Consider the following 15139-nt stretch of genomic DNA (forward strand, 5'->3'; position numbering starts at 1 on the left):
ATCCACATATGAGCACCAATAGCCCCTGAAAATAAAACAATGACAACACAGGATTAGAAGTGATGAAGTCTGGTTACAAATTATGGCGAATATAGCCTTTGTAAGCATCCAATCTCCAACGACCCATGTCTTTGATTTTGTCAGTAGGCAGGCCTCAATGAGCAGCCATTGTGGAAGCTCCTATCCTGAAAGAATGAGCAGTATATTCTCTGACCGGGAGGCCACAGGATGCCATGGCCTTATACATCACCCGTGTGAACTGATGGTGGGCGAGGTGGGTACCATCTTAATGTATCAGGAATACACCCGAACCAGGGGGCCTAAGGTAAATGTATTTCCTGGTGTCTTTAACAGGACAGGGACCTTATGTTCTGATGCTGTGAACCGGATAAGGGCACCTTTCCCCATTTGGTTGGCTTTTGATTGACGGATGCAGACCACCAACTCTGAACTAGATAAATTTACGTCTTCCAAATGCAGCCCCCTAGAGGAGCATCCTGGATCACCCTCGTTAACAACTTCACTCACTCTTAGGGAGCCAAAGAGGGTAACAGAGAAAGCAGCAGAGAACAAGCAAGAGTCATATTTTGACCAATAAATTACTCTTACTTTTTTAAGTATTTGACAAAATAGGTTGAACGTGATAGGCCTTCAACCCTCACTGCTTGGTGGCTGCAACCTGTGCCATCCCTCAGTCACCCTGTGGACTACAAATTCAGCACAGGGGTCCGTAAAATAAATGGATTTACTGAAGAAGGAAATAGAGGCTGACTGAATATTTAAAGTCTTAGCTGCGTGCCCCAAGTTATGCAGGTGTACAAAGTATTGAAGCACTTGATCTGTGGTGGGAGGCTGACTTTGCCCAACGTGAGGCTTAATATTAATTAACAAGGCCCTGAACAACTTATGTCCAAGGTACCTTATGGACTGCCTGAACCCTTGTATCCCAGCTTGATCACTGAGACTATCTACAGGATAGTCAGGAGGTCCTACACATGAGTAGGAGCCTGGCAGAGACACATGCTCAACTGGCATGTTCTCTCCTTCATGGTTCAGGAGATTCAAAAGCTTTCTTCAGCACGAACATCACAGTGACTGATACCTAAGAGGCATCAGCACACTTCAGGATCAGCAGAGCATAGGCAGTCAGCATACAGACACAGCAGCACAGCATTTTGGCTAAACTATGTTTATTTACATATACACACTCAGAGCATCGTAACTCAGCTCCTTCCTCTTCAGCATCAGACAGCAAAGAGAAAGAACAAAGGACAAGCGTCCTACATCATGGAAACACAGTAATACAAACATCCGGTCTCCGTCACTTCCCACAATGTGGAATGAAAACATACACCGTCATGTGATAAAAACAACCCCATGACTGCAATATAGGAAAAGAATCCTAACACACTGATCATTCCTTGAGTTTGCAAGCTTCATTTGGCAGCAAGAAGAAACATAGCCCTTATTGCCATCGGCTCAGTCTTGTGGAATACTTTGCAAATTGTCACTTGCTGATCCAGTGTGTTTTTGCAGTTAAACTAGGACAAGTACCGGTAGTTTGAGAGACAGAGAGATTTATACATCTTCAGTTGACATGCTCTCTGAAGAACTCTACTTCCAGAGTTCCTTGTGCAAGTGCAGAGATAAGAGGAAGAGGAAGGAGAAAGTACCATAACAATTAGGGACTGTGGATGCTGTTGAAATACAATTACAGTGGTAAAGTAAAGGTAAGGTAAAGGGACCCCTGACCATTAGGTCCAGTCGTAGTCGACTCTGGGGTTGCGGCGCTCATCTCGCTTTATTGGCCGAGGGAGCCGGCGTACAGCTTCCGGGTCATGGGGCCAGCATGACTAAGCCACTTCTGGTGAAACCAGAGCAGCACACGGAAACGCCGTTTACCTTCCCGCCAGAGCGGTACCTATTTATCTACTTGCACTTCGATGTGCTTTCGAACTGCTAGGTTGGCAGGAGCAGGGGCCGAGCAACGGAAGCTCACCCCGTCATGAGGATTCGAACCACGACCTTCTGATCGACAAGTCCTAATTGCCGCATCCCAATTACAGTGGTACCTCAGGTTAAGTACTTAATTCGTTCCAGAGGTCCGTTCTTAACCTGAAAGTGATCTTAACTTGAAGCACCACTTTAGCTAATGGGGTCTCCAGCTGCCACCGTTCCGCTGCTGCGTGATTTCTGTTCTCATCCTGAAGCAAAGTTCTTAACCATTAGGTAATATTTTTGGGTTAGCGGAGTCTATAACCTGAAGCGTATGTAACCCGAGGTACCACTGTACTGCTAGCGCTGCTCTCCTCTACCCATGTGCCTCTAATGTCTTCCCCAAATCTGTTGTGGAGGGTTGGTGGGGGGATGCAGAACACATTGGGCAGTAGCACAGAAAAAGGAGAAAAGTGTTGTTGCAGAGGTGCAAATCCTTGCACTAGTGGGATGACTGCATTGGATCCTACTCAATGATTTACTGAATTGTGACCTCTTCACACATTATGCCTGTTTTGTGCACACAGCTGCATTGGATTAAAATAAATATTTGGATATGATATTTAAAAGCCCCTTTTCGTTTTTCTCGAACAACTACTCTTCATTGTTATCGGTCACATGATTCTTTTGCCAGCCCGGTTAAGTTCCTGTAAAATGAATCTCTTAGGAATTGCTTGTCACTCCTGAGTGCAAAATCTACTTCCACCCCTCTTCCCCCGGTGTGAGGAGGAGGAAGGTACAGATTGCAAAGATCAGGATCTGTTCCTTCAGGGCTAGTTCAGAATCAGGAAGTTTCTGTGGGTTAATGTGGGTCACTCTGGCCTTCAGCAAACTGGAACAGAAGCTTCCTCTTATCTCCACGATGACATGTCTCAAAAAGAACCAAACAGGATATCATGTTCCCTTAAGAGGATTAAACACAAAGTAGGGTGGGCCAAGAAACCATAAGCAGCCGACTCATGGACAAAATAAGCAGCACCATTGGATTTGTTGTTGTTGTTGGCATGCGTGTTTCTTGAGAGACAATGGAGTGCGCCCCTGGGGGTGAAGTCAAACCTCTGTGTTAGCACCGAAGTGACCTCTTTTGGGGGCAAGCCTGGGCAGTATGTATGGAGGTCATGGGGTTCCCAGATGATAAGACCCCCCCTTTCAGTTTCACTGATGGGTCCAAAGAAAAGCAGTGCAAAACAATTGGCACCAGCATGGCTGCAGGAGTTGCTGGAAGGCATACAAGACTCCATCCAACCATCTTAGGGACTGCACTCTGGATTAGTGTAAGGTTTACTCCCTAGCCTTTTCTTCTCCCCACAATTTCTTACAAAGCAGCAGAGTTTAGGATAAGAGTTTTCCTTCTTTTTGATGGACTACTTTTCTAGGTTGATGAGCCCCATCTATCTCTCACTTCCCTCTACAGTAAGAGCAAAACCACCTTCTTGACTGTTGGATCATCTCTTGATCTCATCTGTATGGTTAGAATTTTGCTTCTAAAACATAATTCCAACCAATACTTCCAAATAAAGCAATAGCTTGAATTCTTTTTGCTGCATGGAAGCATACAGATAAGTCCCGACTGACTTAATTTGACTGCAGTCCGTGCTTCCTTCACTTTTACAATCATCATTTCTACAATTTTGTTGTTTAGTCGTTTAGTCGTGTCCGACTCTTCATGACCCCATGGACCAGAGCACGCCAGGCACTCCTGTCTTCCACTGCCTTCCGCAGTTTGGTCAGACATTTCTCCAATACCCTCATGTAATGAAGACCTGCTTCCCATTGCAAAGAAGGTGTAGAAGGGCTGAAAAAGGGTGAGTCCTTATTATCTTCCCCCTTGAACATCTCTCTCTCTCTCTCTCTCTCTCTCTCTCTCTCTCTCTCTCTGTGTGTGTGTGTGTTACAAGGAAAATTTGGATCACAGTAGTCTAGATTATGCACTGAATTGATGCAGTTAAGGCTGATTGAGGCTTTGATCGGAGTGGGTTGAGGCAAAGCCTGGTCAGGCCCATCCGGAGTGAAGCAAGGTTGTCAGAGGGTGAAGGGCTGCATCTTGTCTCAGTCACCTCCTGGTCTTCTACAATGATGCATCTTCTGCAGGACAGTAAGGCTTACACCATTTGGGATGACAATGACAAGATGCCATCTCAGACTGGTCTCAGCAACACTCCTTTATGCTCATTGCTCCCAGCCTGTTCATCCTCGCTGCCACTCACATGAGCACATTTACTGCAGCTCTGACTCCTGTTGTAGAGTGTGCGAAGGAAGCTAGGCAAGGTGTTGGTGGCAGGAGTGCAGCCTGGCAGGGACCACAACCCTCGTATTTTCCTCCTTGGACACAAAGTCCACAGCCCACTGCAACTCCCTCTTTCCCCCTGAACTGACCATATGTTTAAAACCCTGATTAACATTAGGGCTGCTCCCTGATTCATTTTGGGACATAAATCCAGGTCATGTTGTAGCACCCTGCTTGTGGTTAACGCTTAGCTGGAATGAAATATTCAACGCAGCAATAGAGAAATTAAAATAATAATTTATTTGTCAGACAAATAAATGAGAGGCTCAGTGGTATATGGTTACCAAGCTCTGGCCTGGCCTCTTGCCATCCTGGCCAGCACTTATATTCCCTTAATCCAGCCCCCTTTGCTCCTCCTGTGGCTGCCTCTGTCCAATCAGCCTGGTTGAAATTCCTATTGGCTGTTTGGTAGAACCAATCACAAAAGATACACCCACAAAAGATACACCCACTTCCTTGCCCTTATAAGGGAGACAAAGAGCTATATATGTGACAAATAAGTAATAATATATCTTACATGGAATCTTAATTACCAGCTCACCTCTTGCCCTCCTTGCCCTATTGCCTTCTAAAACAAATGTTTAATCTTACATTTTTATGTTCAACAGATGTCAAGGATCTTGAGTTTCACATCAATATTGAAAGATTTCCTTCATTTGAAAGTTTCTAAACAAATGCCTGACAACCATATATCAAGAGTGCTTGGATGGCGTCTTCTGTCTGGCAGGGGGGCTAGGCTGGTGGCTGACTTAATTTCAGGATAAATACAACTCTTACAACCATATGAAATAAGAATCTAGCATTCCTTAAATCCTTTGCATAATTACATTTAAGCCAATATATTTAAGCTAATATATTTCATTCACTTATCATAGGTAGCCTTTTAAAAGAATAAAGCCTTTGTAAAGTAAAAAGGAACTCAGTACAAAACAGCTTTAAAAGATTTCCCAAAAATGCTCTCTTTTCTTCTAGCCAAGCCAGTTGCCTTTTTCACTGCTCTTGGCCTTTCAACCTTAGAAAGAAGATCTGGCTCATTTTACTGGGAGGCACATTGGTATTATTTTACTATTTACCCTTGCCTTTAATTGTGTTTTCTCAGTCTGCAAGGGCAGCATATGTAATTCTCCCTTTTTATGACTTTGAGAATTGTTTTTCTACTATAAATCAATGGGGCCCCCTTGTCTTAGGAGAAAAACCTCTTGCCAAGGTTCTTTCTGCCTGGCATGAAACATTTGAAAATCCTTTTTTTAAGCTCATTTTTAAATACAAGCCTTGATTGCAATATATAAGCTTTGATAAAAATGCAGGCTTATGATTAGGTGCCTCATTCCCCCCTTTCAAGCTCAAGGACCTTCATCCCAAGTGTCCTTGATAGCTTGACCTTCATCATATTCCTGAGGTAAAGCTCTGTATAGGGCCATGATATGAGGTAGAGTTTCATTTGAAACCATCTTGCTAATTGTACTTCTAAAACATGAAATGATACATGGCATCATACATAAAACCATTACCACTACTGTCAAGAAAAACAAGCAAGACAATAGTATCCCTTTGAGTCCTGTGACATTAGGTAACCAATTGGTGAGCCATCCCATATCCCATCCTTCCCATGTTTGTACTGGGACATGTGCTATATTCTCCATCTTTGTGGCCAACACACGGATTGCCTCACCATTATCTGAAATGTTAAAGCAACAGGCATTCCCTGTCAAGTTCAAGACTCCACATAGGCCTCCCTGCCTGGCAAGTACATAATCCATTCCCATTTTCAGCTGCAAAATGGCGGCTCTACTTTCATCCAACTGTTGTGCAATAAGTCTCAAACTCTGTGCCGTTGCATTGGTTACAAGTTCCACTACTGCTTGCAATCGAATTATTCTGTTTAGATTATAAATAGGATCCCGTGCCCCTTGTATGAGCTCACCAGGATTCCAGGAGGCAGGATCATAATAGGCTATAATGCGCTCTGGCGGCCAATCATCAGTACCGCTCCAACTTTGGGTACTTCCTCCTGCTATATGAGAAATATCAGCATTCCTTCGTGTTCGCCTGGCCGAACTAGTGGGCATAATCCACATTGGTGGTAATACCCAACCCAAGAAACAAGTCCCACTCCATTTGGAAGGGAGCTTTTTGTATGCCCATTCTCCACATATCCACCACAACCATCGGGTCTGAGGTTTTTGGTACGTGGAGTACAGAAGGCGAAATACCAAAAGAGGTAGAGAGTTCACAGTGCAGTATGTTAGATTGCCTTTTTCTGTCACAGTTATGTTCCACACCACTTTCCATGCGTGAATAAAAGGAGGTGCACAGGGCAAGGTATTCCGAGTTCGATAGGTAGTACCGTGTGCCCAGGTATGACTATTCTTAATATAATCCCAAGTATAGTGACAATGAGAAGAGCCTATCATGGGAGAATCAGCTGCATCTGATGATTTATGTACACAGAATTCCCCTTGTACAGGTATAACTCGTAATGGTTTAGTTGAGTTCCATCCGGGGAAATTCTGTATTTCTGTTTGGTGTGGCATTTCGCTTACCATACCAATGGCATCTAATGGTATCGGTAATAAGGGCATACCTCCCTCTGAATCATCTGGCCCAAGAGAGCAAACAAGGCAATTGGTCCTATTTGCAACATTGGCTACCATTTCAGCTAAACCTACCCACATATTGTGGTCATGGCTGAATCCATATTTAGCCAATTTGGTCAGATTCAAGGACCCTTCCCCTTCCCAAGGGATCAGGATTGATAATAAAATCATGTTGATGTCTAGTATATGCATTCCTTCCACAAAAGATTACCTTATTGTGATAGCAAATAATTATTAGCCCCAATATAATTCCCCCAGTGACAGAAATGGGGAACCACCAAGACCAAAACATATATCCCGAGGATCCCCAATGAGTAATATCTCTGATAATTGTTCCACAAGGGGGCAGTCAATCAATTGTATTAGAGAATCTTTCCGTTCACAGTCGCTGGTTCAGACGCTCCTCAAGCTTCAGGCGTGCGCAGGTCAGCCAGCTTCCAGGTTGTGGCTGCAGCAGGCCGGTCGTCAAATGTTGCCCGTGACCTAGCCCGTTCCCGGTAGGGCTAGATACAGGGGTTTTTGGAGAGAGTTAGTTTTAAAGGATTAGAGGGGTCACCTTTGCACGTCCAACTGCCTTCGGACTTCTTCAAACGAGAGTAATGAATCCAGGGGGTCACCTCAGCTACCTTCACCGCTGTTGGAGTAGAGAGCAAGACGGTGTAAGGTCCACGCCATTTAGGTGCAAGTGGATCGCGTTTCCACTCTTTCACCCATACGCTATCGCCAGCCTGGAACTGATGAATCGGCTCGGCAATGCTGCACGGCGTGCGTTCGAGGGCCCACCTGTTAAGAGAAACAAAAACACGGGAGAGAGATTGCACTTGTCCCTGTGTCACATGATCTCCTATTTGTTTAAGGTCAGCTGGAATATCCTGAACAAAGGAGGGCGGTCTCCCATACAGGAGCTCAAAAGGTGACAACTTAAGTCTTTTTGTGGGTGCACACCGAACACGAAACAGTGTTATGGGTAACACATCTACCCATCCCAATCCCGTTTCCTGGGTTAATTTTGCCAATTGGGTTTTCAGAGTCCGATTCATTCTTTCAGTTTTCCCTGAACTCTGAGGCCTATATGCTGCATGCAGTCTCCATTTTACTTGTAGGACTCGACATACATCTTGTACTACTTGATCAATGAACGCTGGCCCATTATCACTTCCAATGCATCTAGGTAATCCAAACCTTGGGATCAATTCAGTGAGGAGTCTCTTAGTTACCTCTCGTGCCTTTTCAGTTCGGGTGGGAAAAGCTTCAACCCATCCGGTAAGAGTATCTACAAATACAAGGAGATACTTGAATCCCTTAGAAGGGACCAGCTCTGTGAAGTCCACAATTAGACTTTCCATGGGGACATATCCCACATGTTGGATTCCAGGAGGTTGTACTGGTCCCTGCCTGGGATTGTTTTTAGCACAAAGAACACATTTCTGTGAAATGCAAGTTGCTAATTGTGATAGATTAATAATATACAACTTCCGACTGAGACTCTCTCTGGTTGCAGTACCGCCAAGGTGAGTAGATTCATGATAATTTCTTACAATTGTGCCTGCTAGATGATGAGGTACATAAATCCTATTGTCCGGCAGGATCATCCAACCGTCCTTCACAACCGCTCCTTCCTGTTCAGCCCACTTCCTCTCTTCTGGGGTATAGTGAGGTTTAACATCTTCTGGAACTACCTCTGGTATGAGGGCTGCTATAAATCCTCCCACAGGCTTTTGGGCTGCCTCTCGGGCTGCTTTGTCAGCAGCATGATTTCCTCTGGTTATTGGATCCCTTCCTCGTCCATGACCTTTGCAGTGCATTACAGCAATCTGTTCTGGAGCCCATACTGCTTCTAACAGGATTTCTACTTCAGGTCCATATTTCAAGGCCTTCCCGTGGGCTCCTATTAGACCTCTTTCTTTCCATAGAGCTCCATGTGCATGCAGGGTTAAGAAGGCATATTTAGAATCAGTATAGATGTTTGCCTTACATCCGGCTGCCAATTGCAGAGCTCTAGTTAAGCCTATGGGACGCAGGTGGCGCTGTGGGTTAAAGCCTCAGCGCCTAGGACTTGCCGATCGAAAGGTCGGCGGTTCGAATCCCTGCGGCGGGGTGCGCTCCCGCTGCTCGGTCCCAGCGCCTGCCAACCTAGCAGTTCGAAAGCACCTCCGGGTGCAAGTAGATAAATAGGGACCGCTTACCAGCGGGAAGGTAAACGGCGTTTCCGTGTGCGGCTCTGGCTCGCCAGATGCAGCTTTGTCACACTGGCCACGTGACCCGGAAGTGTCTCCGGACAGCGCTGGCCCCTGGCCTCTTGAGTGAGATGGGCGCACAACCCCAGAGTCTGTCAAGACTGGCCCGTATGGGCAGGGGTACCTTTACCTTTACCTTTTAGTTAAGCCTATAAGTTCAGCCTTTTGTGCTGAGGTGCCAGCAGGCAAAGCTTCAGCTTCCACAACTTCCTCATTGGTGACCACAGCATATCCTGCTCGTCTGGCACCTTCATGAAGGTAACTGCTACCATCCGTATAATATACAACATCTGGATTTTTCAATGGTTCATCTTTCAGATCAGGTCTACTGGAATAAACTTCATCCATTACTTGGAGACAATCATGTGATTCCTCATCATCTACCTCTGGTAGGGGCAGCAAAGTCGCTGGATTGAGCATATTCACTACTCGTAGATGAATCCTGGGATTTTCACACAATAGGCCTTGGTATCTAGCCATCCTTGGGTTCGTTAGCCAATAACTACCCTTATATTCCATGAGTGTCAGAACAGCATGAGGTACATTCACATACATCGTCTGGCCGAAGGTAAATTTATCAGCTTCTTTGACAAGGCTTGCAGTGGCCGCTACTGCCCTTAGGCATGGAGGCCATCCTTTTGCTACTGAGTCCAATTGTTTAGACAAATAAGCTACTGGGCGGTTCCAACTTCCTAATCTCTGGGTCAGGACTGCCGCTGCAATCCCATTCTGTTCATGTACATACAGCTGAAAGGGTTTTTCCGAATTAGGCAATCCAAGGGCTGGGGCCTCCATAAGTCGTTGTTTGATAACTAAAAAGGCTTGTTTCTGCTCAGGTCCCCATACGAATGGGTCCTTTTCTGCACCTCGAGTGCTTTCATGTAAGGGCTTGGCCAGACTGCTGAAATCAGGTATCCATAGTCTACAAAACCCTGCTGTTCCCAGGAATCCCCTAAGTTGTTTTCTTGTGGTAGGTTCCTTGATAAGGCAAATAGCTTCTTTCCTCTCTGGTCTCAATGCTCGTTGTTGGTGTGAGATGTCAAAGCCCAAATATTTGACCTTTTCTAAACATAACTGTGCCTTTTTCTGGGAAACTCGGTAGCCAGCTTCCCAGAGCAAGTGGAGCAGTTCCTCTGTCCCTTCTTTACAGGTATCAAAATCCTTTGCCGCTAATATAAGGTCATCTACATATTGCAGAACCACCTTTTCTCCCGGTATTGAGGGGTAACTTGTTAGATCCTTCGCCAAGGCAGTGCCAAATAAAGTTGGGGAATTTTTAAAGCCCTGGGGCAATCTTGTCCAGGTTAGCTGGCCTTTTGTTCCTGTCAAAGGGTCTTCCCACTGGAAGGCAAATATAGGTTGGCTCTGTGGTGCCAGCCGGCAACAGAAGAATGCATCTTTCAAGTCCAATACAGTAAAAAATGTTGCTTCTGGTGGGATCAAACTCAACAAGGTATATGGGTTTGGTACATTTGGGTGCAAGGTCTCGATAGCCTGGTTTACGAGCCTCAAGTCCTGCACTGGCCTGTATTCATCTGTCCCAGGTTTTCGAACAGGCAAAAGGGGTGTGTTCCATTCTGATTGGCAAGGCTTAAGCAGACCATATTTTAATAGGCGGTCCAAATGTTTCTGGATGCCCTCTGCTGCTCGCCGGGGTAAGGGATATTGCTTTACAGATACAGGGGTAGCCATAGGTTTTAGGGTTACTACAATTGGAGCTATATTCTTAGCCATTCCTGGTGGGCTATTTTCGGCCCATACTCCTGGTGGCACCTGTAGAGTTCGGAGGAGCTTGTTTAATTCTGTATCCAATGTGGGTTGGACTTGCAAGGCTGACATTAGGCGCCATGATTGTTCCTTAGGTACTGAGAGGGTAATTATTCCTGCTGCTTTTGATGGCAGTTTCATTTCTGGACCTCGAGGAGTGAAGGTGATTTGGGCCTGCAATTTGGACAGCATATCTCTGCCTAAGAGAGGTATTGGACACTCAGGTATATACAAAAACTGATGGGTTAAACGATGTCCCCCAATCTGGCATTCCAAAGGTTGGAGGAAAGACCTCTTAGCTGACTGACCAGTGGCACTTTTAATGACTACACTTTTGGATGCCTTTTTCTGCAATAGTTCTGGGAGTACTGAGTATTCAGCCCCAGTATCAATCATAAAGTCTATTAAATGGCTCCCTAATTGAATCGTGACCGTGGGCTCCTGGAAGCCTAACTTTATGGAGTCCGGTCGTTCCTAGTCTTGAGTAAAATCCTCTTCTGCCAGTCCAATGAAATTGTCTCTACTCTGTCCTGGTCTCTGATATCTTCCATTTCGGATCATTCCCCGTCCCCGTCCCTGGTTTCTTGGGCCGGAGCCTGGGCCTGGGCCTGGGCCTGGGCGTACTTCTTCCAACCTCAGGGGTTCAGGACACTCCCGCTTCCAGTGACCCTCCTTCTTGCAATTTGCACATTGATTCCTTCCCAGTGGTGGATTCCTTCCTCGCCCTCTCCCTCCATTTAAGGGGCGGTGGTCTTGCTTCACTGCTGTGGCTAGCATTACCATCTTTTCCTTCTGCCACTTCTTCTTCTCTTGCTTCTCAGCCTCATCCCTATTCCGATAAACTCGGCGTGCAATGGCCATAATTTGGCTCATCAGCATCCCTTCCCATCCTTCTGATTTCTGAATTTTCTTACGAATATCAGAAGCGCACTGGGCCACAAATGTAGCAGTAATCATTCTGCTGTTTTCAGGGGCTTCAGGGTCAAAAGGAGTCCATATACGATAGGCTTCTTGCAGTCTCTCTAAAAAGTCTCCTGGACTCTCATTTGGTTTCTGTTCTACTTCTGAGACTTTAGACATATTAGTGGGCTTCTGGCATGCCCTGCGGATACCTTGCACAAGTGTCTGGCGGTAGGTGGTAAGTCTGGCCAGGTGAATTCCATTGTTTGGATCCCAATTAGGATCTTCCAAGGGAAAGTTGTCTTGGAGATGACGGTCAATATTAAAAATATTTCCCACTCTGGCCTGCTCACGCAAATATATCTGTGCCTTTTCAATTATGTCTCTCCTTTCCTCAGTGGTGAAAAGAGTATTTAGGAGCTGGCGACAATCTGTCCAAGTAGGGCTATGAGTATTTACTATTGAAGTCACCAAGTCCATCATAGCCTGAGGTTTTTCTGCAAAAGATGGGGTGTGTGTTTTCCAATTCATCAGATCTGTAGTTGTGAATGGAATATATTGCAGGGTCGAAGTTCGAGGTGGCCGTGGTCCGGGTTGCCCGTTAACCAGCGCAGGCTCCTCAAGTGCATCAAATACTCTTCTAAGAGGGGCTACTACGTGATCTTTCTCTTCGCTTTGCTCTAGGGGCCTCAAATCATAGGGGATGGTATCTGTCCCAAGGCGTTCTTTTAGCAGCTTTATACGCCTGGCTGTATTGCTTGCTGACCGATTAAGGTCTCCCTGTAACTTCTGTAATAATTCTCTAGGACTTGGATGTACAGGGGTTTGGGGTGGGCAATCAGTTGTTCCACTAAAGGAGACTTTAGATGCAGGTCTATTAGGAGTCACAGGTGGAATAACCACTTCTGCTTGGGCTTTATTATAGGACTCCAATGCCTCCTGAAGATATTTATCATAATCTATCAAGGAATCAAGCTCTGTGACTCCACTCCCATTATTCATTCCACTTTCTTGCCTTGGGGTTACAACTGGCGGAGTGTTTGAATTAAGCTCCCTTCGATGTGGAGCATAGGGTGGAGGTGGAAGCACCTCTTCCTCTGGTCCCTCAAAAATGGGTTTGAGTTTATTTGGCAAGATTCCTTTCCTAGCTTCAGCTTTTACAGCCAATAATTTGCATCGTTTGACTTTGCATTCCCTTATCCATGGAGGATTTTTATTTAATGTGCTCAGCCAGGAATCTATATATGGAAATTGTTCTGGGCACCCTCCAGTTTCTTTGGCGATATTAGACCAAAGTTTGCTTACTAAATTTATATCAAAAGTTCCCTGAGATGGCCATTCAGTATTTTGTTTCGGCCATTCTAGTTCACATAACGTTCTCAAGCGCTCTGGCGTCATTTTGACTCCATATGCCCCTGAGAAGGCTTTCTTAAAATTATTTAACATACACTCAAGAGGTGTCTTTTCCCCCTTTGAACCCCCAACTCCCATTGTATGGCCCTGTGAAGTATCCACTCAGTCACTCGCACACACACTTCGTGAGTTTCCTTGCCCAGATGGAGTCGCCTCACTGGGAACCGAAGTACTGCCCACTCCACACTCAGGTCAGCTACAGATTGCTCTGTACTTTCTCACACATACAATGCGCTAGATACTTCACCACACTCTACCTCCCAATTTTCCCTTTTCCCTACACCAGATCACCATCTGATGTACCCAACCACCTAGCGTACTCAGTTTCCCCTTACTGAGACGCAGAAGTTTGATCAAGACTTCTCTTCCTCCCAATTAATTGGAGGGCCAAAAATCCCTTTGTGCACTTACCCTTGGTTGGTTCCCTGTTTCCCCCCGGTCCGTCGCCGCCAGTGAGCAGGGTATCAGACAGACGAGTCTTCTGCGTTCCCCCTGGAAAAATTTACCAGTGCGCGCTTTGGGTAAGCAGTGGTCCTCTCTCTTGTACCCTGCCCAGTAGGGCGAAGGGGCTGCGTTCCAGCAGACCACTTATCCGAGTCACAGTGGCACCATAAAATGTAGCACCCTGCTTGTGGTTAACGCTTAGCTGGAATGAAATATTCAACGCAGCAATAGAGAAATTAAAATAATAATTTATTTGTCAGACAAATAAATGAGAGGCTCAGTGGTATATGGTTACCAAGCTCTGGCCTGGCCTCTTGCCATCCTGGCCAGCACTTATATTCCCTTAATCCAGCCCCCTTTGCTCCTCCTGTGGCTGCCTCTGTCCAATCAGCCTGGTTGAAATTCCTATTGGCTGTTTGGTAGAACCAATCACAAAAGATACACCCACAAAAGATACACCCACTTCCTTGCCCTTATAAGGGAGACAAAGAGCTATATATGTGACAAATAAGTAATAATATATCTTACATGGAATCTTAATTACCAGCTCACCTCTTGCCCTCCTTGCCCTATTGCCTTCTAAAACAAATGTTTAATCTTACATTTTTATGTTCAACAGATGTCAAGGATCTTGAGTTTCACATCAATATTGAAAGATTTCCTTCATTTGAAAGTTTCTAAACAAATGCCTGACAACCATATATCAAGAGTGCTTGGATGGCGTCTTCTGTCTGGCAGGGGGGCTAGGCTGGTGGCTGACTTAATTTCAGGATAAATACAACTCTTACAACCATATGAAATAAGAATCTAGCATTCCTTAAATCCTTTGCATAATTACATTTAAGCCAATATATTTAAGCTAATATATTTCATTCACTTATCATAGGTAGCCTTTTAAAAGAATAAAGCCTTTGTAAAGTAAAAAGGAACTCAGTACAAAACAGCTTTAAAAGATTTCCCAAAAATGCTCTCTTTTCTTCTAGCCAAGCCAGTTGCCTTTTTCACTGCTCTTGGCCTTTCAACCTTAGAAAGAAGATCTGGCTCATTTTACTGGGAGGCACATTGGTATTATTTTACTATTTACCCTTGCCTTTAATTGTGTTTTCTCAGTCTGCAAGGGCAGCATATGTAATTCTCCCTTTTTATGACTTTGAGAATTGTTTTTCTACTATAAATCAATGGGGCCCCCTTGTCTTAGGAGAAAAACCTCTTGCCAAGGTTCTTTCTGCCTGGCATGAAACATTTGAAAATCCTTTTTTTAAGCTCATTTTTAAATACAAGCCTTGATTGCAATATATAAGCTTTGATAAAAATGCAGGCTTATGATTAGGTGCCTCAATGTTGGGTCAGCCATGGATTACCCTAGGTCAGATCAGGCCATGCACAGCCCTAGATAATGACTTTGTCTCCATTCCACCCAGTGCTTTCCCCCCAGGGGGTACTCAAGGGTACACAGTACCAGCACCTCTTTGTTGTTGTTAAAAAGTGTGGCACTTACT

This window comes from Podarcis gaigeae (assembly GCF_964106915.1).
Source record: "Podarcis gaigeae genome assembly, chromosome: 3".
NCBI classification, from domain to species: Eukaryota; Metazoa; Chordata; class Lepidosauria; order Squamata; family Lacertidae; genus Podarcis; species Podarcis gaigeae.